Genomic DNA, 25504 nt, shown 5'->3' on the forward strand with positions numbered 1-25504 from the left:
GAGGGCTTTATTTTAATCAGATCCCCTTTTAAAAGTTCTAGCAAACACAAATGCAATTTAAACTACTCAGGAATATTCAACTGAGGTATTTTGCCAGAAAAATAAGCACTGACTACCTCAATCCTAAGCTTCAGTGTTTACTAAAGATCACTAGTTTGTAGAGGAGCCATTTCTATGCCAGAGTTATTAAATGTTTTAGTAATACCATAGTCATTTTCACAGATTACGGGCTTTATAACAAAACCCTTAAGTTAAATATAGTTATTTAGTTAGCTGCAATGCTAAAAAACCCTACTTAACAAAGTCCACGAAAAGATCTTAAATCTTGATAATCAACACGGTCAACCAACCAACCAATCATCCTACAAGCAACTCTCCTAATTTACTACAGTAAATTAATGAGAAATTTTACCTAGCATTGATTCTCATACAACACTCCCGGTACTATCATTACTGTTCAACCTATAGACTAAAAGAACACAATCTGAACATTTACTCTATTGGTTAAAATACTCTGCATTTCCAGATACACGGTCTACTGCAGTCATCTGTATGCTCAGAACAGCGCGTCTACCGACAAGTTCTGAAGATGAGAAAGATAATATTTTGACTTCATCAAAATTGTATACGAAAACTCAGCTATTTTTAAAATTTATTATTTTAAAATGTCACAATAGCTTTGCTTATATCATTTTTGTTTTAGAAGTTATGCACAACACATGGTCCAAGTGTTTTACATAATCAGACTGTCTCTAAAGTGTCCTAAGTGGGTATTTCGCTTTCAAATGCTAGTCCCTGTAGGATCAGTACCAGGCCCTCCTTATTTTTTGAAAGGTACACACAGGTCCTATAGTAGGTGAATATATTCTATCCTGGTTGGGGGTGGGGTGGTGTGCGAGAGAGTGTGAGGGAACTGGGGGCTTCTTTAGGAAGTAGGAGTTCTGGAATAAGGCTGTCCGGTCAATCTGGGGGAGCGGGGAGGGCTTTCCCAGCCGAAAGGACTGACATGCACTTCTGCTTTCATTTCGTGAAACGCCCTTAGGTGAAATCTGGTTCGGCACTGCACCAACCACCTTCCCCCTCTCTCCTCCGCGCCCAAGCGCACCCTAATCCTCAAGCCACCCGCCGGCAGGGAGTGAGGGTGGCTATAAACAAAAGTTTCCCCGAGTTCTCCTCCGCTTCCCGTTCCCGCCCGGCGGAGGGACAGAGGAGAAGGAACTGCCCGGGCGAGCAGCCGCGGCCCTCCGGCCGACCGGCCCGTGCTCCGTCCGGATGTGCCAGGCCCCCGGCTCGCCGAGCCCATGCGCCTCTCCACCACTGTCAACCTTCCCCCGCGGTCTAGCCGGACGGTTCGCGCAGGAATGAGGAAGTCCGAGCGGGGCTGGAGGGGTGCGGGGCGGGCGGGCGGCGGGAGCCGGGCCGGCGCGGCCCCCGCTTGCCCGAGTTTGGCTTACCCTGCTGGCAGGTCCGCGCTCGGCCTCCCTGCGCCTGGGGCTCCCGCTCCGGGGCGGCGCGGGCCTGGGGGCCGGGGAAGGGAGAGGCGGCGGCCGGCCGGAGCCGGAGCGGGTCCGGGCAGCGGGCGGGTCGGCTCGGGTCCGGGCCGGCAGGCGGGCGCGCGGTCTCGCCGGGCCAGTCAGCGCCGCGCCATGGCCGCAGCGCGGGAGGAGGGAACGCCGGGCGCGGGGCTGCGGGGCCGCGGCGTCGCCGCCTTCCCGGCCGCGGCGGCTCCGGCCGGGGCTGCGCTGCGCGCTCGGGGCCGGGCCGGCGACTGGGCGCAGGCCGAGGGCGGCGGCGGCGGCGAGGCCCGACCGACGGGAAGGGCAGGGGAAGCTGTCAGCGCGTCGCCGGGCCGCTCCGGTGGCGAAACCTCCTCTTCCTGCCCCGGCTCGCGGGTGCACTTCTCTCTCTTTCTCTCTCGCTCACTCTCTCACTTCCTGGCTGGAAATTCCCACTGACGTCGAAAGAGAAGACAGACAGAAGGACACACGCGCTCAAGGCGCGGGGGCGGGAGGTGGGGTCGCCGCCGGGGGTGGGGAAAGCCCGCACTCCTGTGGGGCCGTGCGACCCCGGCCCGGCCCCGCCTGCGCGCTCGGCGCGCGCCCCCTGAGCCGCTGCGGGGCGCAGGCGAGGGGCGCGCGCTCGGCGGGCGGGACGCCGGGGCTCCCCGCCGGCGCTCCCGGAGCCCCGAGGGCAGAAGCGGACGGGGACGCCCCCTGCAAGCGCCTGCGGGGCCGAGTCTTCCCGAGAAGCGGGAGGCGCGGAGGCGGCGGCCGTGCGGCTGTCCAGAGTTGAGCGGTCCAGAGCCCCTGAGGACAGGCCCCAGCATCTGGAGGGGATGATGGGTCGGCGTGGGGCCAAGCATGCTGTGTATAAAAATAAATCTCATCGGTATATTCCATTTAAGTGCTCTCAGTTACTCTCAAACCTCTTCACAGACTAAACTGGAATGTCTATAACAGAACTAACTGATTTCTGTCCAGGAAAGTCTGAACACCCATTGGTTTTGGGTGAGGTCTCAAATCTCCAGGTTTTGACAGTTATTCAGAACTTCCAATTACAGGGCATAGTCAGGCCTTTATGATAATCACTGTGGGTGGATTTATAGTGATGATGGTAGAAATGGTTTTGGTTCACAGCTCATAAAGAAATACTGATCCAGCAAATGGGAAATTTCTGTTTTTTTTTTTTTTCCTGGAGAGATTGATGATAGAAGTCACAGAGGGGCCTCCCAGTGATCACCATTCACTAGATTTTGAGCTTTATGTGCCAGGCACTGTGCTACGTGCGGGCAGGGAATCCCTTGGGGTAGATTAGTTCCCCTCAACTGACAAACAAGAAACTGAGCTGAAATAGTTTAGAGCTAATTATCTCATTACTGAATTCAGTGATAACCGTGTAAATTGAACTTTAAAAAATCACGAATCAGGGAACCACCAGGCCAAGCGTTGCTATGGCATTAAATTGCCCCAGCAATATTCCCTTGGAGCCCACTCCTTGCCTTCCCTCCTGCCCTCTCAGGTTATAAGAATCTTCTTGGGACTTTCCTGGTGGTCCAGTGGCTAAGACTCCGCCCTCCCAAAGGGGCGGGGAAGAGGGGAAGAAGGGTGGAAGGCTGTAGGGTTCCATTCCTGATCAGGGCCCTAGGTCCCACATACCACAACTAAAGACTGAAGACCCCATGTGCCTCGACTAAGACTCAGCACAACCAAATTTTTAAAAACTCAACATTTAAAAAACCGAAAAGAGTCTTCTTGATGGAGTGTTTGGCAAAGGAGTAGAGATCCGTTTGTTTGGGTCTGGAGTGAATCTCTGCGGTGACCTTGGGACCAACCATAACAACTTTCCTTCAGCTCTAACATCACCTTTTAAAGCACATTCACAGCGCATAAAATCTATTCCATAAATAGTAAATGTCTTTAAAGATTAATTATTCTTTTCTTTAAAATGTTATACACACTGTTTCACCAAAGAATTTGTCATAAGAGTATATCCCAGACATGGAGAGACCTGAAAAGGAGAAAATATGGGAGAGTCAGGGTTTGGACCCAAGGCAACTTGACCTCTGCTTTTAGAAGGCTAAGATGCAGGTGGTGGGAGAGAAGTGATGAATTGTGGAAAGCAGGCTGTAGAAGTCCTGGCATCATAGATCCTTTTCTTTGAGGCAGTAAAGAAGGAATGGAGTATCACTGCTTTACCTCTTTATGGGGAACACAATAGTCTTTTGCTTCTGTACATTAATCATTTGGAATTTACCAACAATGTAACTGGGCAAAACAAAGACTTCCGTGGCACAATATATCTTAAATAAACAAACTACTCAGGCTAGAAAGTTATTTTATGAGATCCTCTCATAATCTAAGTGAAAGATGATTTGGACTCAACCTCCTATCATAGCAGTAGAACAAGTGCTTATTATTTGTGGCATTGTTTCCAGCATATTTATGTGATGTTTGGGATGAATAAGACTATCAGATTTAAAAAAAAAAAAAAAAAAAAAAAACAGGATCTCAGGGATTCAGCGCAGTAAAACTTTAAAATGTCACTTCTCTCTCACTCGCAATCTACTGCAGAAGCCCCTGGGTGGTGGCACACAGGGGCAGCTCTCCTCCAGACAGGGCTCAACCCTTCAGAATCCTCCCATCATCTAACTCCTCCATTATTATGTGTTGCTTCCAATTTTTGCCTCAGAGAAGGAAGAGAAGGAGCATAGGAAATGCATGTCTTCTTTCAGCTCCCTTTGATTGAAAGTGACACAACACTTCTGCTCACATTCCATGGCCCCGCTTTAACGCAAGGGACCCAGGAAATAGTTTTGCTGGGTGTTTAGGAAAAGGAAATAGGTTGGGTGAGCACCCAATTAATCCTTGCTACACATGTATTAGGGAGGGCTTCCCAGGTGGTTCAGTGGGTAAAGAATCCACCTGTAGTGCAGGAGACACAGGAGACTCGGGTTCGATCCCAGAGTCAGGAAGATCCCCTGGAGGAGGCCATGGCAACCCACTCCAGTATTCTTGCCTGGAGAATCTTATGAACAGAGGAGCCTGGCAGGCTACAGTCCGTAGGGTTGCAAAGAGTTGAACACAACTCAAATGACTTAGCACACACACACACGTATTAACTTATTTAACTCAAACAATCATATGAAATAGGTTCCTTTTATGCCTATTTTTACAGTCTAAAAATCAAATAATTTTCCTAAGGTTTCATACCTAGGTAGTAGTAGGGGAATCAGGGTTCAAATTCAGTTGATTTGCTGCTGATATCCATGCTCTTAATCGCTGCACTAAACTATCCAAGGGAATGAAAAGGAGAAGGATTTAAGAGATTTTAGAAGCTAGGGTCAATAGGATGTGCTTACAGATAATACATGCAGGTCAAGTGGGAGAAACACTGAGATAGCTCTGAGTTTTCTAGTCTGAGTAATTAGAATGGTAACATCATAACTGAGAAAGAATCTGTGGAAACATGAGTTCAGTTTTCGTCATGTTAATCATAATAGGCTCTATGAGACCATGTGGCAGTGACTAACATTCAGTTGGAAATTCAAGCCCAATGCTCTGAGAGACATAGGATTGGTGATCTAAATCAAGAGATAACTACAAAGATGTGGAGGTGGTTGTCATGAGTGTGTTTCTAAAACATTAGTGACCAAAGAGAGCTGGAAGAGAAGAGAACCAAGAACAGAAATTTGATGAGCAACTATTTCTGGAGTTGGTGTGTGTGGGTGTGTGTGTGTATAGCAAGCAAGAGGAGAGAAAGACAGAGACACTTAAAGACTCCGCAGGTGCCGCTGAAGGTAGGGAGAAGGCTTGGAAAACCAGAGAAGAGAGAGTTTCAAGGGTCAGAGAGTGTTCAACAGTGTAAGATACTGCAGACAGTTCCTAAAAGGTCAGACTAAGAAGAAACTGTTCCCTGGGAAATTATGAAATTCCAATCATGGCTTCAGGGAATGCTTATGCAGCTAAGGAAAGAAACCACCTTGTACTTTGTTTGGAAGGAAAGGAGACCTCATTATAATATTTTCAAAATGGCACTGATACCCATGGCTGCAGTCTAGGTTACTTTAAAGTTTCAGTATAATCATGAGAGCCAGGAACCAGGTTATAGGGGGCTGACGAGGGAGTGGGAAATGGAGACAGGAAAACGATAAATGCAGAAGAATTCGGAGTGAGAAGAAAGAAAGGAAAGAGAAGCTAGTGTCATTTTTCACGTATGTGACTAATACTTACGGAGTGCCAGGGTTAAAGGAAGTTTGGAAGGGTTGATAAATAGTTTAATGAGTTACGGAGTTAATAAAAAAAAAAAAAAAAGAGGAGTCTGAAGGAACAAGGAGCTAGAAGAAAAGGGAAGTGGGAAGTGTGGAGGTCATAGTCTAGGTGAAGGAATTTCTGGGGACAGGTCTTCCTGTGTGAACAGTGAGGAGGAAGCCTGAGAAGAAGAGAAACTCTCAGGAAGGGGAGATTAGGCTCTAACTGTCAGTCAAAATTCACAGTCAAAAATAACTATGAGAGACTGTGATTTCAGTTCGGGCTGCCATATAATACGTTCCTTAAACAATAGAAATTAGTTTTTCTCCTGATTCTGGAGGCTACAAATCCAAGAGTAAGGTACCAGCTGGGTTGATTCTTTCTAAGGCCTCTCTCCTTGGTTTAGAGAGAACTTTTTTCTGCTGTGTCTACACATGGGTCCCTTAGTATGTCTGTTCTAATCTCTCCTTATTGTACGAACACCAGTTATATTGGATCAGGGCCCACTCCAGCTACCTCATTTAAACTTAGTTGGCTCTTTAAAGGCTTTCCCAAACAGTCACATTCTGAGCTACTGGAGGTTAAGACATCAACATACAAATTATGGGAGTGGGCAGGAGACACAATTCAACCCAAAACAGAAATATCTTCTACTGACCTTCATGAGGACACAGAACTAGAGGAACAAATCATCGCAGTTTGCCCAGTCCCATCTTGGTTTTAGCACAGAAAGCACTTTGTTCAGGAACCCCTCAGTCTCCAGTGAACCAAGGTGATTGGTCAGGACACCTGGAAGCCAACAAAATTGGTTTGAATAAAATCAGATTGGCTGATTTGAGACTGCTGCCAATTACTTGTTTATATGGAAGGGGTTCCTGTCTTCTGCAAGGTTCTATATCTGGCTGTCAGAGCTACTCATAAGTAACGATCTGATGCATATATATACACACACACACACATATATATCTTTAATAGGATAAATATGCCTTTGAATACGTATATCTCCTGACAAGTTTTTGTAGGAATCTGAAAGATATTGTCATAATAATACCCATTATAATAGATCAACATTCATCACTTTGGCAGCAATACTTAAAACAACAACAACAACAGTGTCAGGACTTGTTGAATTACAGATTCAAACAATGCTGCTTCTCTGTTGACAATTTCACAATTATTTTTAAGTTTTAGATTCAGTATGCTTTAGAATTACATTCTTTTCATTAAAGAAATTGTTATAGCAGCACTTACATAATCTTAACATCTAAATTTTTCTGACTATGTGCCCACATGGTCATAGGTAGATGTCATTAGAACTGCTAAAGTAGGGGAACCTTGAAGAGAGGTTGGAGTGAGACTATGAGCAGCTAACCCTGGGGGTCCTGAAGTTATAGGGCAGTGAGACCCCCAATTCTTGAGTAGAAAGGGGCAGCCCTAGGCTGTGTGGTGACCAAGTCCTACTCACTTTCTCAGTGGAATCTTTTCTGAACCCCAAAGTTGCCTAAGATACTCCTCTTATTTGCTTCTCTAGTTCCTGGGTCATTGCATTTAGTTCATTGTATTGAATTGTATGATATCAAGTAAATGGTTTTTGAGTCAATGTTTAATTTTAAATTTTAAAAAATGTGAAAATTTCAAAATTTGTCATAAAGTGCAAAGTATATAAAAGGAAAATCAATGTTAATAAATATAACTAGTTGAACTTATTCTATATAGCAATTTGTATGGACAGAAAACAGATGGCACCATCAACAAGTCATTAACAAGACTTTGCTGAAGGAATTACTTTCAGGGGTGGGAGCAGAGTTAAGGGAAACCAACAAAGAATGGCATCCCAGGGCTAACAAGAACAGGGAGTCTTCACACTCCCAGGCCTGAAGGGGCATGGAGGGAGAGCAGTGCCTGGAACCAAAGAAGAGCTTGCAGCTACAAGAGGAGTTTTAGAAAAGGGCAGAGCACTTCACTAGAGAAATGAGCTAGACAGGTCCCCTCATGGCCAGGAGAGTACATTACCCCACCCCTCTCTCCACCATTTACGCCTCCAGTGGTTCCCATTAAGAGAAGCCCACTGGAAGCCAGAATCACAAAGTAGGATGTCAAGAAGTAGAGAGTGGAACTGGAGAGCAAGCGCAGAGTGACAAAATGCAAATCCAAAATCACCACTATTTTAAAAGAATTTAGGGACTTCCCTCGTGGTCCAATGGTTGAGACTCCACGCCTCCAGTACAGGGGGCCCAGATTTGAGCCCTGGTCAGGGAACTGGATCCCACATACCGCAACTGGGAGTTCCCAGGCTGCACCTAGGAGTTCACCTGCTGCAACTGAAAGATCTCACATGCAGCAAAGGCCCCGAATACTGCAACTAGGACCCAGTACAGCCAAATAAGCAAATAAATAAATATTTTTTAAATAAAAAAATTTAACTGGTCAGTTTCTAAAGGTGCATGTAAGCTCCTTCTGTAGCTAATCCATCCTGACAGGGACAAAGAGAGGCTGTGGGGCATAGCATGATGCATTGCCTGTTTATAGGATGGAAATGCTGTAAAGAACACATTACCATCCTTGTCATAGAGCGTGACCTTAGGCATTCAGCAATCTAGTTCTTTTTTAAAGCTTGTTAGAAGGAAATTATAAACAGGGAAGAGCATCTACTCTGTAGCGCATGGGTGCTATTTACTCCATTTTAAATTCTATTCTTACATCAAACTGGATCAGCAGAAGGCCTCCTGAATACCAGATTACATTAGTCCATAGAAGAACAATTTTTGGTGATTTGAAACTAAATTGTTTCTAAAACTTTTTATCTACCTGGTTAGATCAAGTCTTATCTCAGTTGAAAATTTCCAGTGGCTTCTTTGGTGACTCAGCACAAATAACCAGAGTCCTTACAGAGATCATCCCCTACAACCCTGCTGGTTACTCTCGCTGGTCCAGGAAAGGCTGTCTGCTTGCTCCTTGAACACCTCAAGCAGACTCCCCTACTGCCCCAGAACTTATGCAAATACTCTTTTCCATGCTTGGAACAGCCTTGGATATCCACATGGTTCACTCCCCTCCCTTCCTTCAAGCCTCTGCTCAAATGTCACCTTATAAGATAGCAACACTGGTTCTTCAACTTCTGGAATGGAGATACAGTTCTATCTAAGTACCACTGCCAGTCTGAGTCACTCTTTTTCTCATTTGGCTATACTCAAGTAGCAAATCATATAATTCAGAATTACCTTTATTACCATTTGATGGTAAATATTTGTATTTTGCGGAGAAGGCGATGGCACCCCACTCCAGTACTCTTGCCTGGAGAATCCCATGGACAGAGGAGCCTGGTAGGCTTCAGTCCGTGGGGTTGCTAAGAGTCGGACACGACTGAGTGACTTCCCTTTCACTTTTCACTTTCATGCATTGGAGAAGGGAATGGCAACCCACTCCAGTGTTCTTGCCTGGAGAATCCCAGGGACGGGGGAGCCTGGTGGGCTGCTGTCTCTGGGGTCGCAGAGTCGGACACGACTGAAGCGACTTAGCAGCATTTGTATTTTGTCATTGTCTTAAGAGACTATTTCACTGCCTATGTAATTTAGATTAGGAGTCACGTTCTCTTTACGTTACAGATGTTATTCCACTTTTATTTCATTCTTGCTTTTTCAGAAGTCAGCTTGGATCAGTCTAATTGCTGCTTTTCAGGCCTCTTTGTTTTTCCCAGTTTCCTTGTGACAGATGTAGCTGTAGTCTGCTTTTATATGCCTCACTTGGATTTTGTTTGTTTTTGTTTTTTAAATAGCACTTCCTGGATCTCAGGATTTAATATCTGAGTAAATATTTAATATCTTTCAATAATTCTAGAAAATTCTGACCCCATTATCTTTTGCAACGTTGTCTCTCCTCCATTTTCTCTCGTCTCTTCTTTTGGAAAATTTAATTAAGCATGTGTTAGATTTTACTATTCTAACTTCTGTAACTCAGTATTTCTTTATCTTTGAATTGAATTCTGGGTAATTTCTTTACATTTATCTTCAAGTTCACAAATTCTCTGTTCAATTATATCTCCTATGATATTAAATACATCAACTGAGTTTTAAATAATAAATTATATTTCTTGAAACTTTATTTTAATAAATTCTTTGAAGGCTGAATTGAAGCTGAGTACTCCAAAGAGTTATTTGTTTCTAGTAACATGGTAACACTTAAAATTCCCTACTCAAGTATTCTTGACCACCAACTACCTACAGTGTGAGTGGTTTTTAATTCTCAGGAGAGAATTCTTCTCTTTTCATACAGGGACAATGACTAGACAGGCAATTCTTCAGCTGTTCCCTCCTGCTTTCAGTTTAAGAAATGTATGAGCTTCTGACTTTCACAAAACTTCAGCAATGCATTGATTTTTAAAATATGTTAGCCAGCATATCACTGTTATTTCCATCACTTATTTCATTTTGGTTACTTCAATCAGGAAAAGCAACATGTAGCTATTATACATTTTAAAGCGATTTTCTGCTCGAGTTATGGCATCTATCCTGTATTTAATTGTTAATCTTTTAACCTTTAATTATATCTTCAATAACTTATTACTTAAAAAAAATTTCACCTGACTCTTTCAACAGTTCTATTTCAACGAAACACCTGTTTGAAGCATTATCTTGGTTTTTCTCCTCTGGCTTGCTGGTACTACTAGGGCAAGATCTTATTTTCCATTTCCTGCTCAGTCCTCAGGCTCTGCATGAACTGACCTATTTGAAGGGTCAAATGATTAGGGTCTTTTGTACAGTGGCAGATTGACAAAGGGAAAAGCTTCCGCTCTTGTGGGCTGGTGGTGAACCCACTGGCCATCTGTTAACATCTAGCTGAAGCTTTGGAAATGTGTAGCTGTTTCCTAGAGGGACTCATCGGTTTCATGCTACAGTCTTTCATTGGAAACCATGAAACTGGGAACTTGTCTTTATGCATGCCGTAAAGATAATCACGATGGTATGATCACTCACCTAGAGCCAGACATCCTGGAATGTGAAGTCAAGAGGGCCTTAGAAAGCATCACTACGAACAAAGCTAGTGGAGGTGATGGAATTCCAGTGGAGCTATTTCAAATCCTGAAAGACGATGCTGTAAAAGTGCTACACTCCATATGCCAGCAAATTTGGAAAACTCAGCAGTGGCCACAGGACTGGAAAAGGTCAGTTTCCATTCCAGTCCCAAAGAAAGGCAATGCAAAAGAATGCTCAAACGACTGCACAATTGCACTCATCTCACACACTAGTAAAGTAATGCTCAAAATTCTCCAAGCCAGGCTTCAGCAATATGTGAACCGTGAACTTCCAGATGTTCAAGCTGGTTTTAGAAAAGGCAGAGGAACCAGAGATCAAATTGCCAACATCCGCTGGAACATGGAAAAAGCAAGAGAGTTCCAGAAAAACATCTATTTCTGCTTTATTGACTATGCCAAAGCCTTTGACTGTGTGGATCACAATAAACTGTGGAAAATTCTGAAAGAGATGGGAATACCAGCCCGCCTGACCTGCCTCTTGAGACACCTATATGCAGGTCAGCAAGCAACAGTTAGAACTGGACATGGAACAACAGACTGGTTCCAAATAGGAAAAGGAGTATGTCAAGGCTGTATATTGTCGCCCTGCTTATTTAACTTATATGCAGAGTACATCACGAGAAACACTGGGCTGGAAGAAGCAAAAGCTGGAATCAAGATTGCTGGGAGAAATATCAACAACCTCAGATATGCAGATGACACCACCCTTATGGCAGAAAGTGAAGAGGAGCTAAAAAGCCTCTTGATGAAAGTGAAAGAGGAGAGAGTGAAAAAGTTGGCTTAAAGCTCAACATTCAGAAAACGAAGATCATGGCATCCGGTCCCATCACTTCATGGGAAATAGATGGGGAAACAGTGGAAACAATGTCAGACTTTATTTTTTGGGACTCCAAAATCACTGCAGATGGTGACTGCAGCCATGAAATTAAAAGACTCTTACTCCTTGGAAGAAAAGTTATAACCAATCTAGCTAGTATATTAAAAAGCAGAGACATTACTTTGCCAAAAAAGGTCCATCTAGTCAAGGCTATGGTTTTTCCTGTGGTCATGTATGGATGTGAGAGTTGGACTGTGAAGAAGGCTGAGAGCCGAAGAATTGATGCTTTTGAACTGTGCTGTTGGAGAAGACTCTTGAGAGTCCCTTGGACTGCAAGGAGATCCAACCTGTCTATTCTGAAGGAGATCAACCCTGGGATTTCTTTGGAAAGAATGATGCTAAAGCTGAAACTCCAGTACTTTGGCCACCTCATGTGAAGAGTTGACTCATTGGAAAAGACTCTGATGCTGGGAGAGATTGGGGGCAGGAGGAGAAGGGGACAACCCAGGATGAGATGGCTGGATGGCATCACTTACTCGATGGACGTGAGTCTGAGTGAACTCTGGGAGTTGGTGATGGACAGGGAGGCCTGGCATGCTGTGATTCATGGGGTTGCAAAGAGTTGGACACGACTGAGCAACTGAACTGAACTGAAAGAGGAGCCTGGTGAGCTACAGTCCATAGGGTTGATAAAGAGTTGGACATGACTTGGTGATTAAACAAAGGAACAACAAGAACAAACAGGTGAAAGAGAGTGTCTTTCCTTTCTGAGACCCTGGAGCCTATGACCTCAAGGACCCTATTCAGGTGTTCCCACTTACCTGCTCCAATTTTTTCTTAGGAGAAGTAGTTGAGAGAGGGGGTTGAGAGGTGAAATTTGGGGACTTGGGCTCTGATGCCAGTCTTTCTCACAATGCATTTGAATCACATGTCTCCTGTTAGTGACAAGGAGGACTTATCTCACCTGAAAAATGTGAACTAAGAGCACCAGAGAAGCAGTTTGCTAAGGGAAAATTGGAGTGCTGTTGTTAAAAGGAGGAAAAGTTATGATGGGAGGATATAAACACCTGATATCTCCTATATTGTAGGGCCTATAAACCTTACACACAGTAGATACACATATATTGAAGGTTATTAAAATATATAGGTAATTTAATTAAATACCAAGAATAGAATTCCATCTGATTGCATTGTTATTAATTGCTAATATGGTTCTCAAATGAGAATATGCTTATCCTGATTAGGCTGTTTTTCATTGCAAGATATAGAATCCTGACTAAAACTAATTTACCAATTATGGAATATTGTTAGGTCATGTAGTTGAAAATCCTTAGGTAAGGACTTCAGATTTAATGCAATCACGATTTTTCTTCCGTTCCTCTCAGAAGCATTTGTTTCTGCTTTTCTGTGTCTGGGTTAGCAATTTCCTCACGCTGACTTTCTTCTTGGTCAAATGATGGCTTCCAGCTATAATATCGACAACATACTTTCTTTTTCACATTGAGCCATCGAGGTGGGGGTGGGGAGGGGGAGGGAAAAAGAGAAACATCTTATAGCTCCTTAAGATCAAATAATTTTCTCAGAAGCTTTCAGCAAGTTTTTCTTTAATTCTCAATGTTCAGAGTTAGGTAATGCAAATGTTTCTTTGTTAATGGCTTTACTGAGTTATAACTGATATACAGTAAAATCACACATGGGCTTTTCTGATGGCTTAACCCATAAAGAATCTGCCTGCTGTGCAGGAGACACAGGAGATGCAGGTGCTGTCCCTGGGTCAGGAAGATCCCCTGGAGAAGGAAATGGCAACCTGCTCCAGTGTTCTTGCCTGGAAAACCCCATAGACAGAGGAGCCTGGCGGGCTACAGTCCAAAGAGTCACAAAGCATTAGACACAACTAACTACATAGGCACCTAAACCACATATATTTAAAGTATACAATTTGATAAATTTTGACATATGTATACACTATACAGTCATCACCACAATCAAGTGGTGATGATTTATCCATGATTTATCCATGTTTCAGATTTATCCATGTTGTTGTGTTTATTAGTAGTTAATTTCTCTTTATAGTTGACTAGGATTCTGTTGTATGGATATACCATAACTTATTTATTCACTCCTCTGTTGATGGATATTTGGGTTGCTTCCAGTTTGGGGCTATACAAATGAAGTTGCTAAAACATTGTATATAACTACGTGTGTAAATATATACACATAGTTTTTGTTTTCATGTGTAAATACCCAGGAATGAAATGGCTAGAGCATATGTTTGGCATATGTATAAAGTTTTAAGAAGCTGCAAACTGTTCTCCAAAAAAAGTTATATTATTTTAAATTCCCATCAGCAGCTTATGAGAATTCTAGTTCAATAATACTCTTGCAACATTTGGTATAAATTTGGTCTTTTTAGTTTTAACTATTCTAAATGTTATGTGTGGTACTATCTCATTAAAATTTACTTTGCATTACTCTAATGTCTAATTATAAAGTGTATCTTATCATATGTTTATTTTTCATTTGATGTAATGAATGTTCAAATAGTCTGTCCATTTTTACTGTGTTGCTTTTTATTACTGAATTATGAATTTGTTTTATATTCCAGATAAAAGTCTATTATCAGATACATGTTTTCTTTCTTTCTAGACTTGGAAGCTTATCTTTTCATCTGTTGAACAGAAGTTTATAATTGTGTTGAAGTCTTATTTATTTATTCATTTACTATATCGTGGCTTCAGTGTTATATCAAAGAACTCTCTGATTAATTCAGACTTAGACTTTCATTTGTTTTCTTCCAGAACTTTAGTAGTGTGAAGCCTTAATTTTAGATCTGTTATTTAAGTTATACATATAGTCCTTTTAAAAAATACATATGGATACCCAATTTTTCCAAGATCATTCATTGAAAAGATTACTTCCTCCACTGAACTGCCTTTACAACTTCTGATGTTTGCTATAGGTTTTCCAGATATCCTCTAATACATCTTAAGAAAGTTCCTTTCTATTCCAACTTTGCTGAGCATATTTTATAGCATGAATAAATATTGGGTTTTATCAAATGCTTTTTCTGAATCAATGGAGATGGTGATTTTTTCTTTTTTAGTTTAGTAATATATTGAAATACATTGATTGATTTTTGAATGTTAAATGAACCTACATTTGAATTTCAGTTATTTTATATTGTCTTGTTTATATATACTAAATTCAATTTGCTAAAATTTTATATAGGATATTTGCATCTATGCTTATTAGCCATATTGGTATATAGTTTTTTTCTTTTCTTGTAGTGTCTTCTTGTCTGGTTCTCGCTCAGGACAATGACACCAGTTTAGAATGAGTTGAAAAACATTCCCTTCTCTTTTTTTTTGTATGTTTGTGTAGAATTGGTACTTCTTTTAATGCTTAATAAACTTTATCAGTCAAGACTTCTGGACCTAGAATTCTCATTTAGGAAGACTTTAAACTACATATCCAATTTCTTTAATTGATGGAGAATTCTTCAGGTTATTTATTACACTTTGATACTTAGTGTCTTGCAAAGAATTTGCCATTTCACCTAAGTTGTTAAATTTATAATCATAAAGTTGTTTATAATACTTCCTTATTATCTTTCTTTAAAAAATTTGACTTCCTATTCTGAGAAAACTGAAGATTCACATGGAGTTGTAAAAAAGAATATATGGAGATCTTATGTACTTATTAAACCAGCTTCTCCCAATGGTAATGTTTTGCAAAACTATAGTACAATATTACAAAATTATAGTAATTATACAGTCAAGACACAGAACATTTCCATCATATGGATCCCTCATATTCCTCTTTAATAGCCACATCCACTTCTCTCCTTCCTCCGTATCTTCTTAACCCCTGCTGCTGCTGCTAAGTCGCTTCAGTGGTGTCCGACTCTGTGCGATCCCATAGACGGCAGCCCACCAGGCTCCACCGTCCCTGGGAACTACTAATTTGTACTCCATTTCTATAATGTCCTTACATCAAGGACATTATATAAATGAAATCATACCATATGTAACCTTTTGGAATTACTTTTTTCCACTCAGCCTAATTTCCTGGAGATCTATACAGCTGGTTGTGTGTATCCATCATTCATTTCTTTATTTTGCTGAGTAGTATTCTATGGTGTGGATGTTCCAGCTTGTTTACTCATTGCTTCTACTTTTTGGTTGTTGCAAATAAAACTTCTATAAACATTCTTGTATAAGTATTTGTGTGAGAGTAAATTTTCATTTCTCTGGGATAAAGCCGACAAATGTAATTACTGGGTCATCTGGTAGTTGCATGTTTGACTTTTTAAGAAACTGCTGAACTGCTTTCCAGAGTGACTGTACATTTTACATTCCACCCAGTAATACCTGAGTGATCCAATTTCTTCACACCCTCACCAGCATTTGACGTTGTCACAATTTTTTGTTTTAGCCATTTTCATAGGTGTGTTACAATATTTCATTGTGGTTTCAGTTGATACAAATTTTTGAGAGCTAATGAAATTGAATGTATTTTCAAATTATACCTGCTTACCATCTGTCTACCCTCTTTGGTTGAGTTCCTGTTCATGTTTTTGTCTATTTTCTAACTGGATTGTTTGTTTACTTAGAGATTTGAGAGTTCTTTATATATTCTAGTCAGTCATCTTTTGTTGCCTGTGTGTTCTGCAAATATTTTTCCAGGCATTCTTAAGTGAGTCTTACAGAACAAAAGGGTTTAATTTTAGTGAAGTCTAATGTATTATTTTTTCCTTTCATAGACTGTGCTCTTGGTGTCAAGTCTAAGACCTCATTGCTTATTCTCGGATCCCCAAAGATTTTCACCATGTTTAAAAAAAGTTTACAGTTTACATTTTACACTTAAGTCCATGATCCATATTGAGTTAATTTTTAACTTAAGGCAGGGTTCACTTTGTGCTTGTACATGTCAAATTGTTCCCGCACCATTTATTGAAAAGACTGTCTATCCTCTATTGAATTGCTTGCACACCTTTGTCAAAAATCAGCTGGACGTATTTCTGTGAATTTATTTCTGGGTTCTCTGTTCCATTGACTTGTGTGCTTACACTACTGCCAATAATTCATCACCTTAGTTACTTTAGCTATAAAATACCTTGAAATTGTGTAGACTGGTCCTTCCCACTTTATTCTTCTTTTTCAAAATTACTTTCACTATTCTAATTCTTTTGTCTTTCCACATATTTTTTTTTTACTTTTATTTTGTTATTTTTAAAAGGACAATATTTTGTCCTTTCATTTTTGCTATTTCAGTTCCTTGTCTTTTCATTATATTGTAGGATAATTTTTGCTTACATTTTGATAGGAATTACTTTAAACCTGTATATTAATTTGGGGTTAATTGACATACAATTGAATTCCAATCCATGAACATGATATATCTTTTTACTTATAGCTTTTTGATTTGTTTCACCAGCATTTTGGTTTCAGGAATACATGCCCTGTACGTATTTGTTTAGATTAACACCTAAGTGTTTCACTTTTTCGAGTGATTTAGAAGGTATTATATTTTTAATTTCAATGTCCATGTGTTCATTGCTAGTATTTATAAATATAGTTGGCTTTTAAAAGTACGTCTTGTATCCTGCAGCTTTACTAATTCCATTTTTAGTGCTAGGAGTGTTTTGTAGATTCATTTGAATTCTCTATGTAAACAATCCTGTCACCTGCAAACGGGGGCAATTTTATTTCTTCCTTTTGGCCTGCACTTTATTTGTTTTCGAACTATTGCACCAGCTTGATCTTGAAGCACTGTGTTGAATAAAAGTGCTGAGAGTGGGATCTTTGCCTTGCTCCTGCTCTTAGGAGGAAGGCATTTAATCTTTCACCAAGTATCAAGGTAGTTGCAGGTTTCCTATTGACACTCTTGATCACTAACTGATTAACACTCACTGATGAACACTAACTAATCACTCTCTTGATTGACACTGTGAGGAACTTCTCTGTATTCCTATTTTTTTCAGAGAGTTTTTTAAAAGCCATTAATGGGTGTTGGATTTTTCCAAGTGCTTTTTAAAATTTTATGTATTTATTTTCCTTTTGGAGGGGCTGGGTCTTTGTTGCTACACAGGCTTCTCTCCGGTTGCTGTGAGCAGACTCTCCTCTCTTGGCAAGGCTCTGCCTTCTCATTGCGGCGGCTTCCCCTGTTGCAGAGCACGGGTTCAAGGCACTGGTGCGCGGTTTTCAGTACTTGCAGCGTGTGAGCTCAGTAGTGGCTCGAAGGCCCTAGAGCTATACAGCATGTGGCATCTTCCTGGATCAGGGATCAAACCCGTGTCTCCTGCACCGGCTGGTGGGTTCTTTACCACTGAGCCACCAGGAAAGCCCCTCCCAATGTGCTTGCTGCCCCAGTTGATATTCATGTGATTTTTCTTCTTTAGTTTTATATTGTGGATTACATTGATTGATTTTTAAATATTGAAGAAGACTTGGATCCCAGGGATAAATCCCATTTTGTGATGGTATATAACTCTCTTTAGATATTGCTGAATCTTTTTGGTAAAATTTTCTTCTCTACATTCATGAAAAAGAGTTTTCCCTTTTTGTACTGTTTTTGTCTGTTTTTTTTTTTGTACCAGGGTAATACTAGATTCTTAAAATAGATTACAAAGTATTCCTCTTCTATTTTCTGGGGGGAAAAATTGTGTAACATTGATGTTAGTCCTTCTTTCAACTTTTGGTAGAAGTCTCCAGAGAAATTCTTTGGGATTGGAGATTTCTCTTTGAAAGTTTTTCATTAATAATTATACAGATATTCAAACTATCTGTTTTCATGGTAGGTGAATTGTGGTAATTTGCATTTTTCAAGGAGTTGATCTATTTCATTAAGTTGTCAAATTTATGTATGTAGAATTGTGTCCTTATCCCCTTTTGATGTCTTCAGAGTCTGTAATGATATCCCAGTTTTATTTTTGATACTTTTGTTTGACTCCTTTGGATTACAGTTTGCTGTGGGTAAAATAAGAGGTTTTAACTAGTCAAGATTCCTTAATCTCTGAAGATCTACTACACTGTAAGCATGTAAGCAACTGTAACTCAGAACAACATATGTTTGTACTCATTTTAAGTGGGATATTTATTTCCAGTCCCCCCGCACCTGCCTTACAAAGCACTAATGGAATATTTGAAGATGGAATTCAAAGTTTTACAACAATACTTTAGAGGTTCTTTAGAGTTAAGATTTTAAAAACTAATAATAAAGAAGTAGTAAGGAGTTTAAAAGCTGCTTAAAAAAAATTAGCTGTTTTAAAGAATAATCTATTTTATGGTTTTGCTGAGATGACTCAATAACTTATTCCCAATAACTATAAATCCAGGCTTTAATTGAATGTATGTGAATAGTAAGCTGTACTCTCTCAAACAATTAGCATCTTTTTATCAACAAGCTTAAATCCTGCTGAAGGAAGGAAGCGAATACAGGAAATAACTCATTTAATGACGCGATATGTTAAAAAAGTACTATCTCTACCATCAGAACCAGCATCACAGACTTAAGTCAAACATTTCTCTATGCAGCCATTACTGCCAGATCAAAAATTTTGTGTTGATTTACCTTAATTGGTTGTACCATCAATTGATTTCTCATTTTTCCCCCCATAGATACCTTACTAGTGAGCTTTGTTCGCAATTTGTGTGGGCCATTTGTAAAATTTTATACTACTTATGCTAAAATTTACATTCAGGAAAAAGCCCAGTTTTTGTAGTGGTGGCTGTGTTCGTATCACCATAGGATCCTCTGCTAGATGAGGCATTGTGAATTAAAGAAAGAGGATGGAGCTTGGAGTCAAAGCCATCTGACTATGAAACTTTGTGTTACAAGATCTTAACAGTGAGCTTTGGGCAAGTTACTTATACTCACTGACCTTCAATTTCTTCATGCAAAGTGAGATTAGTGGTAATTATGGTGTCATGAGAACTAGATATCTAAAGTGCCCGCCTGACAATAACACTCAATAAGCAGTAGGTATTAATATTGCTCTTCAACGAACAACAATAATAAGGAGAAGAAGAAACACAGTAAATTAATTTTTCAGGAATGTCTTAAATATTGAACTAGAGTTTTAAATTTAAATGACATCTGACTAGCAGGTCCTGTTTCAGTAATTCTCGCAGTTCCTCACAGAAACATTTAAGAAGAGATAGCAAAAAGGATGAAAACTCACAAAAATGAAAACTAAAACTGACAGCTTTTTAAAGGTTATTCAAAGAGACAATCATTTAGTCATGCTCAGAATTCATGGTCAAGTGGATGATTTTGTTTTGTCTCTTTTTTATTCTTTTTCTTTCTCGAGATGGAATAAACCTACTGTCTTGAAAGTACCATCTGCTCCACTCTCAAAAGGAAAAAAAAAAAATTAGGTTCTGTATCAATGGATAAAAGTTGGAAAAGACTGTTCCTCTATAACCCAGGTGCTGTTCTTGAGGCATTTGGAGCATTGTTCCTACCGTGATCCCAACCTCCTTCCTGTCCCATTGGTACCTGTCTTTATACATCCAGTCTGAAACTGCAACCTTTACATGTCCATTTGGAAACAATGAGACAGGATATGTGGAGTTCTGGTGATTGTTACAGGCAGAGGAGCAGCGAGAATAATACTGGTTTATTGTACACAGAGAAATGTAGTCCTGGAAGGAAATGAGTGTAGTTAGGGTAGATATTGGGAGAGCAGTGAGCTGTGGATTGTGTGTGTTCTCTGGGATTAGAGGGTCAGTGAAATTGGTACTCTGAAGGACCTGACTTAGACCCATAAAATAAGAAAATAAAAACAGTATATTTGCATATCAAGCAGCTTCCCAGAAACACCACAAGAAGGGAATTTGATTAACCCCAAAGGAGAAACTGAGGTAGGATTATCAACGAGTAGGACTCTGACAACTGGCATTTATAATGACAGTGAAAATTACATTTCCTCTTTCAATGGAATTAGAGAGGGAAAAGAAAAAAAATTATGTGTGTTTTTTAAAAAAAGGATTTATTTATCTATGTTATTTTTGGTGGCACTGGGTCTTTGTTGCTGGCCCACAGGCTTTTTCTAGTTGCACTGAGCAAGGGCTGCTCTTCCTTGAGGAGCACAGGCTCACAAGCTGTGGTGCAAAGGGCTCCGCTGCTCTGCAGCATGTGGTATCTTCCCAGCCCAGGGATAAAACCTGTGTCCCCTGCATTGGCAGGCAGATTAACCACTAGACCACTAGCAAGGCCCCTAATATGTGCTTTTAGGAAAATAAAGACAAGAAGAAGCCATTTGTTTTTCTCTTGAAGATACAGAAGGGTTGAATATTTTCAAAATGATTTACTACCAGAACCAGGAGAAAGTTTGGAAAATTTTTTGATAGAGTCATTAAAATGCCAAGAAAGCTAGTTTCTATGAAATAGCAACATAAAACTGAAAAAGAGAATGCAAATTAGCCTAAAGAGATAGGGGGACCAAATGTGTGAGAGAAACATTCTGGGGGTGGGTGGAAGCCAATAACATATGTTGTATTCCCCATGATATACAGATACATTGTATATCATGATGTATCTGTATATCATGTATACATACAATGTATCTGTATATCATGGGGAACTGGTTCATGCGACTATGAAGGCTGAGAAGTCCCAAGACTTGCAGTCAGAGCTGGAGACCTAGGAAAGCCAATGGCATGGTTCCTGCCTGAGTGTGAAGGCCTGAGAAGCAGGAACGCTGATGGTGTAAGTCATAGTCCCTGTCTGAGTCCTAAGGCAGGAGAAGACTGATGTCCCAGTTTGAAGACAGTCAGGTAGAGAGCGAAGTTTCCCTTAACCGTTTTGCTTTGCTCAGGTCTTTAGTGCATTGGTTGAGGCTTCTCTGCATTGGTGACAATACCCTGCTTTACTCAGTCTACTGATTCAGATATTAATTTTATCTAAAGCACCCTCACAGACCCACCTAGAATAATTTAACCAAATATGTGGGCACCCTGTTATCCAGTCAAGTTGACACATAAACTAAACCATCACACTAAGTTTAAATAATTGTTATATGTTTGGTCATTAAAAAGTGAATGCAAATGTAAGAAGCTTTTCTTAAAGAAAATTAATGTAAAAATTATATAAAAATAAATCACAATAACGTGAGACTAAGTGTCCAGATAACACAAATAAAAACTTCAGTTAGAAGGATGTAAACTTGGAGAAGGTTAAGAAATAGTCAATTTTAAAAAAATGTAAGTGAAAAGAAGTAAAGAATAGAAAAGGACTTTTAGATAGCGAATATCAGTAGAACTTACAACATGATTGCTGCTGCTGCTGCTAAGTTGCTTCAGTCGTGTCCGACTCTGTGCGACCCCAGAGACTGCAGCCCACCGGGCTCTGAAACCTTCCAAATCTGTAGAAGATAAAATCAACCCAAACAGCAAATGACAGAAAAGAGAGGAAGTGGTACAAAAGCCTAAAAAATACATACAACCCAAGATAGTTTGAAATGATATATGAAATATATTAATTCTGATAACAAACTTAAATGAGTTATGCTCCCCAATTAGAATAAAGTTTTGCCAAATAAGGAGATTAAAACAGTATCTCTGTGCTGTTCCCAAGGAGTATTTCTAACGCAAAAACATAAATTTTAGTGAGAGGATAAACGAAGATTCATAAGGCGAACTGAAAAAAAGTGATGTAATTAATTTCAGATGATGTAGCCATCAATGGTCAAAATATTATAAGGTTAAAAAGAAGGTCATTTTTTATCATGAGCACTACACTGCACAACCAGGTTATAAAAATCTTAATCCTCTGTGGGCTAAAATAGGATTAACATTGATGTCAAAAGTTATTAGGAGAAAAAGGAATATAGAGAACTACTATAGTTGCAGGGAAATTGAACGCTATCTCAGGCTTCGTGAGACAGCACGGTCACTTATTGTGTCTGCCCCACATCATTTCTTTTGGGAACTGCCCACACTGGTCAGATTGTTTTGGTGGTGTTGGTCAAGAGGCCATATCTTGGCTATCACAGGACTGGGCACATTTAGCAAATGCCTGATGCCCCACTCAGGTTCTTTTGGCTTGCTCTGCCTTTTTTTGTTAAACCAGTTCTGTGAGCCCTTCCCCAGCTTTTATGAGCTTACTGGCTAAAGCTTTGCCCTTCAGAGAAGGGCTTCTGGGCACTGGAGCTGCCTCGTCCACATGGAGAGCTGAAAGTGCCTGAATATTCCACGGCCTCTCTAGACTTTGACTCCTACATTGGAGGAGGAAAAACTTTGAGGTGTAATTTATCTTGGGCTTGCTTATCAAGCTTTGGGTATTGTTGGGTTCTTCCTCTTCCCATATGGCTTTCCCCGCTGTTACTGTTCTCTCTGAAGCATGTCCTTAATAAATTACTCTCAAAGCAATTACTGACTCAGATTTGCCTCTGTGAAATCCCAGTTGAGATGATGTGTGACCTAAACTGATTGATCAGAGTGGTTTATCTGTGTGACTTAAAGATTGGGCCTAAGTGGGCAACTTACCTAAACTGAATCAGAGTCCTTTATCTTGTCTTGACGGTGCTGGGAGAAAAAAAGAGTCTCTGTTCCTGTGATTACAGCATGCAGGGACCAATAAGCTTCCCAGGAGCTATCCCATTGCCACGTGGATAGAGCTGGCCTGACAAATGAAAACAGGCAAGCAAAGCCAAGGGATGAAGAAATACAGTACCGATTCCATCACTGCAACCCCTAGACCCAGCCTTTGCTAAAGAAGTTTATATTTTAGAAATCCCAGTTATATTAGCCCACCAGTTCTCTTAATGCATTATGCTAGTTTGAATTGGGTTTCTGTTTTTTGTATTGAAAAGATTCTTAACAACATAGTTCAGGCATTTAAAGAATAAGAGAATTTGAATAATAAAATTAATAATAGATTAATAGTGCATAATCTTTGGAAATGAGATGGATTGTACACATTTAAAAATAGATAATTTACTAGTTATACAACAACCTCACTTCAGTCCTTGAAACATTACTTTTAAAGAAAGCATCCTCTAAAATGTAGCTATCCTAGAAATTAACTTTAAAAGATTAAGGATATACAAAGTCCCCCATGGAAATTAGAAATCTTTCACCAGTGATAAAGGGATAAAAAAGAATCTAAAGTGAACAAAAAATAAAAATGTTAGTACTAAGGGGATATGATTTTAGAGACAGTTCCTCCATCTGACCCATACTTTCTGTCATTTTCTTTCTTTGGTTAATCTTTCAAAGGTCTAGACCACTTTGTATTACTTGACTCAGTGTAAAAAGAAGCAATTTATTTCTTATGGTTCTTTAACTTATCTTTGAAAAGCTTAGAGTGTTTAGAGAAATATTAAGATATAGAGAAGATATCTGGGCACTGACGGTATTTCTCCAACACCATAGAGGACAGAAAAATATTTTGAAAGTTGGAAAGAGAGGGAGGACAAGTGGAGGAGCCGTCATCGCTGGAGCTCTGTACAGGGCCCTTGGATACTGCCTTATAAGCAGAGTTCTGGGAACTGGCAACAGCTGAGAGGAGGAAAGACTGATCAATGAGTTCAGGATGACAGGGATCATAGAAAGTGAGCCGAGCGCCCTTGCTGTAGAATGGGGTGACATCTCAGTGGCATTTTGTTTGGACTAATGATGATCAAGCCCTAAGGACCAGGTTGGATGATAGACGTCTCAGCTGGTTACTCCTGTGGATGGTTGACACTGAAGAGCAGATACCCTGCCTCTTACCTTGGTGCTACAATAAACAACCTGGCTCCTGGTGGAATGGGAACTTGAAATAAACATGAAGTTGATTTGTGTAAAAGTAAAGCAGGTTGGATTTCTGATACCTTTGAGTTTGTGACTAAAATTTAAACTCACTTTCTATCCCACTTGTGGGACGTGCTGAAAGGAGCTTGGGAAAGCAGAACTTCTCTTCTTCAGCTCCAGTCCCCAACCCCAAATTCAGTCTTTGTTCATGAAACTGGGGCTCACGGAGCTAGTTTAACATCTATCTCTATTTTTAGAAATACATCCAATTTTGATTTCCAGGGTTCTTTGTGCTTTTGCATTCAATTTATTAGCTATAGGACGATATTTATAAATATAATCTTGCTCCTTTTACCTTCTTCTCTCCTCCTTTTCCCCCAGGTTCAGAACTTTGCATTTTTGGATGTAAAATCTTATGATGTGACTGACTTACAAACCTGTTTATTGTCTTACCATAAACTTCTATGTTGGGTTGAAGCTGTTATTACTCCAAATCTTTTTTTTTTTTTTTTGGTAACCCAGCAAAATAGTTACTAGGGAATGCTAAGGTGAAAGTCCTGTATCTCTAAAGAGAAAAAGCTAACTAATAATGTGAAAATGCTAATTGTCCTTTTATAGACATTATACCTTAAAACATACAAATACATTTTATCTTAAATATGGGTATTTTTGTATCTCACTTTGGGGTCCACTCTCTCACTGTGGTCTAGCCTGTGCAGGAGGGTATCAGACAACTCTGTGTTGATGGGTATGAGGAATGGGCACATGTTCTGCTACTATATTTTGAAGAGAGGTGGAGTTAGCTTGAGTATGAAGCAGAAGCACACCCCCATCCCCTTCAGGAATGTTTGGTTTGGGTTCAGAGGGTGAGTTTGCTATCTAGTGCAACCCATCTCCCTTCACTATCTTTAGGGAAAAATTGCACCCCTCGTTTGGGGGAAATAAGATCATCTGCATTTACAGAACTCCTTTGAGTTTATAAACAAAATCAACTATATTCATGGGTATGTTAATGGAAAGTTGGGAAGAAGCATATTAGGCAAATTGAAATTGCCTCTTAAAGTCCAGAAAAATTCTCTCTTCAACTTCCTTCTGGTGACCCACAAAACACACAAGTACTTTTTTTCCCTCTAATTTCTTTTTTCCTTCTAGTTTTATTGAGATATAATTG

General features: G+C 40.2%; 1 protein-coding gene across 2 annotated transcripts in view; it reads right to left on the reverse strand.

Moving 5' to 3' along the window:
* The window catches only part of NFKB1 (nuclear factor kappa B subunit 1), a 125552-nt gene extending 124005 nt beyond the window's left edge, over positions 1-1547 (reverse strand). For both annotated transcript variants that reach the window (XM_018049265.1, XM_018049264.1), the window contains exon 1: positions 1455-1547. The gene's annotated coding sequence lies outside the window, so the exon portion shown is untranslated. The remainder of the gene's footprint in view (positions 1-1454) is intronic.

The sequence above is a fragment of the Capra hircus genome, chromosome 6 (assembly GCF_001704415.2).
Source record: "Capra hircus breed San Clemente chromosome 6, ASM170441v1, whole genome shotgun sequence".
Lineage (NCBI taxonomy): Eukaryota > Metazoa > Chordata > Mammalia > Artiodactyla > Bovidae > Capra > Capra hircus.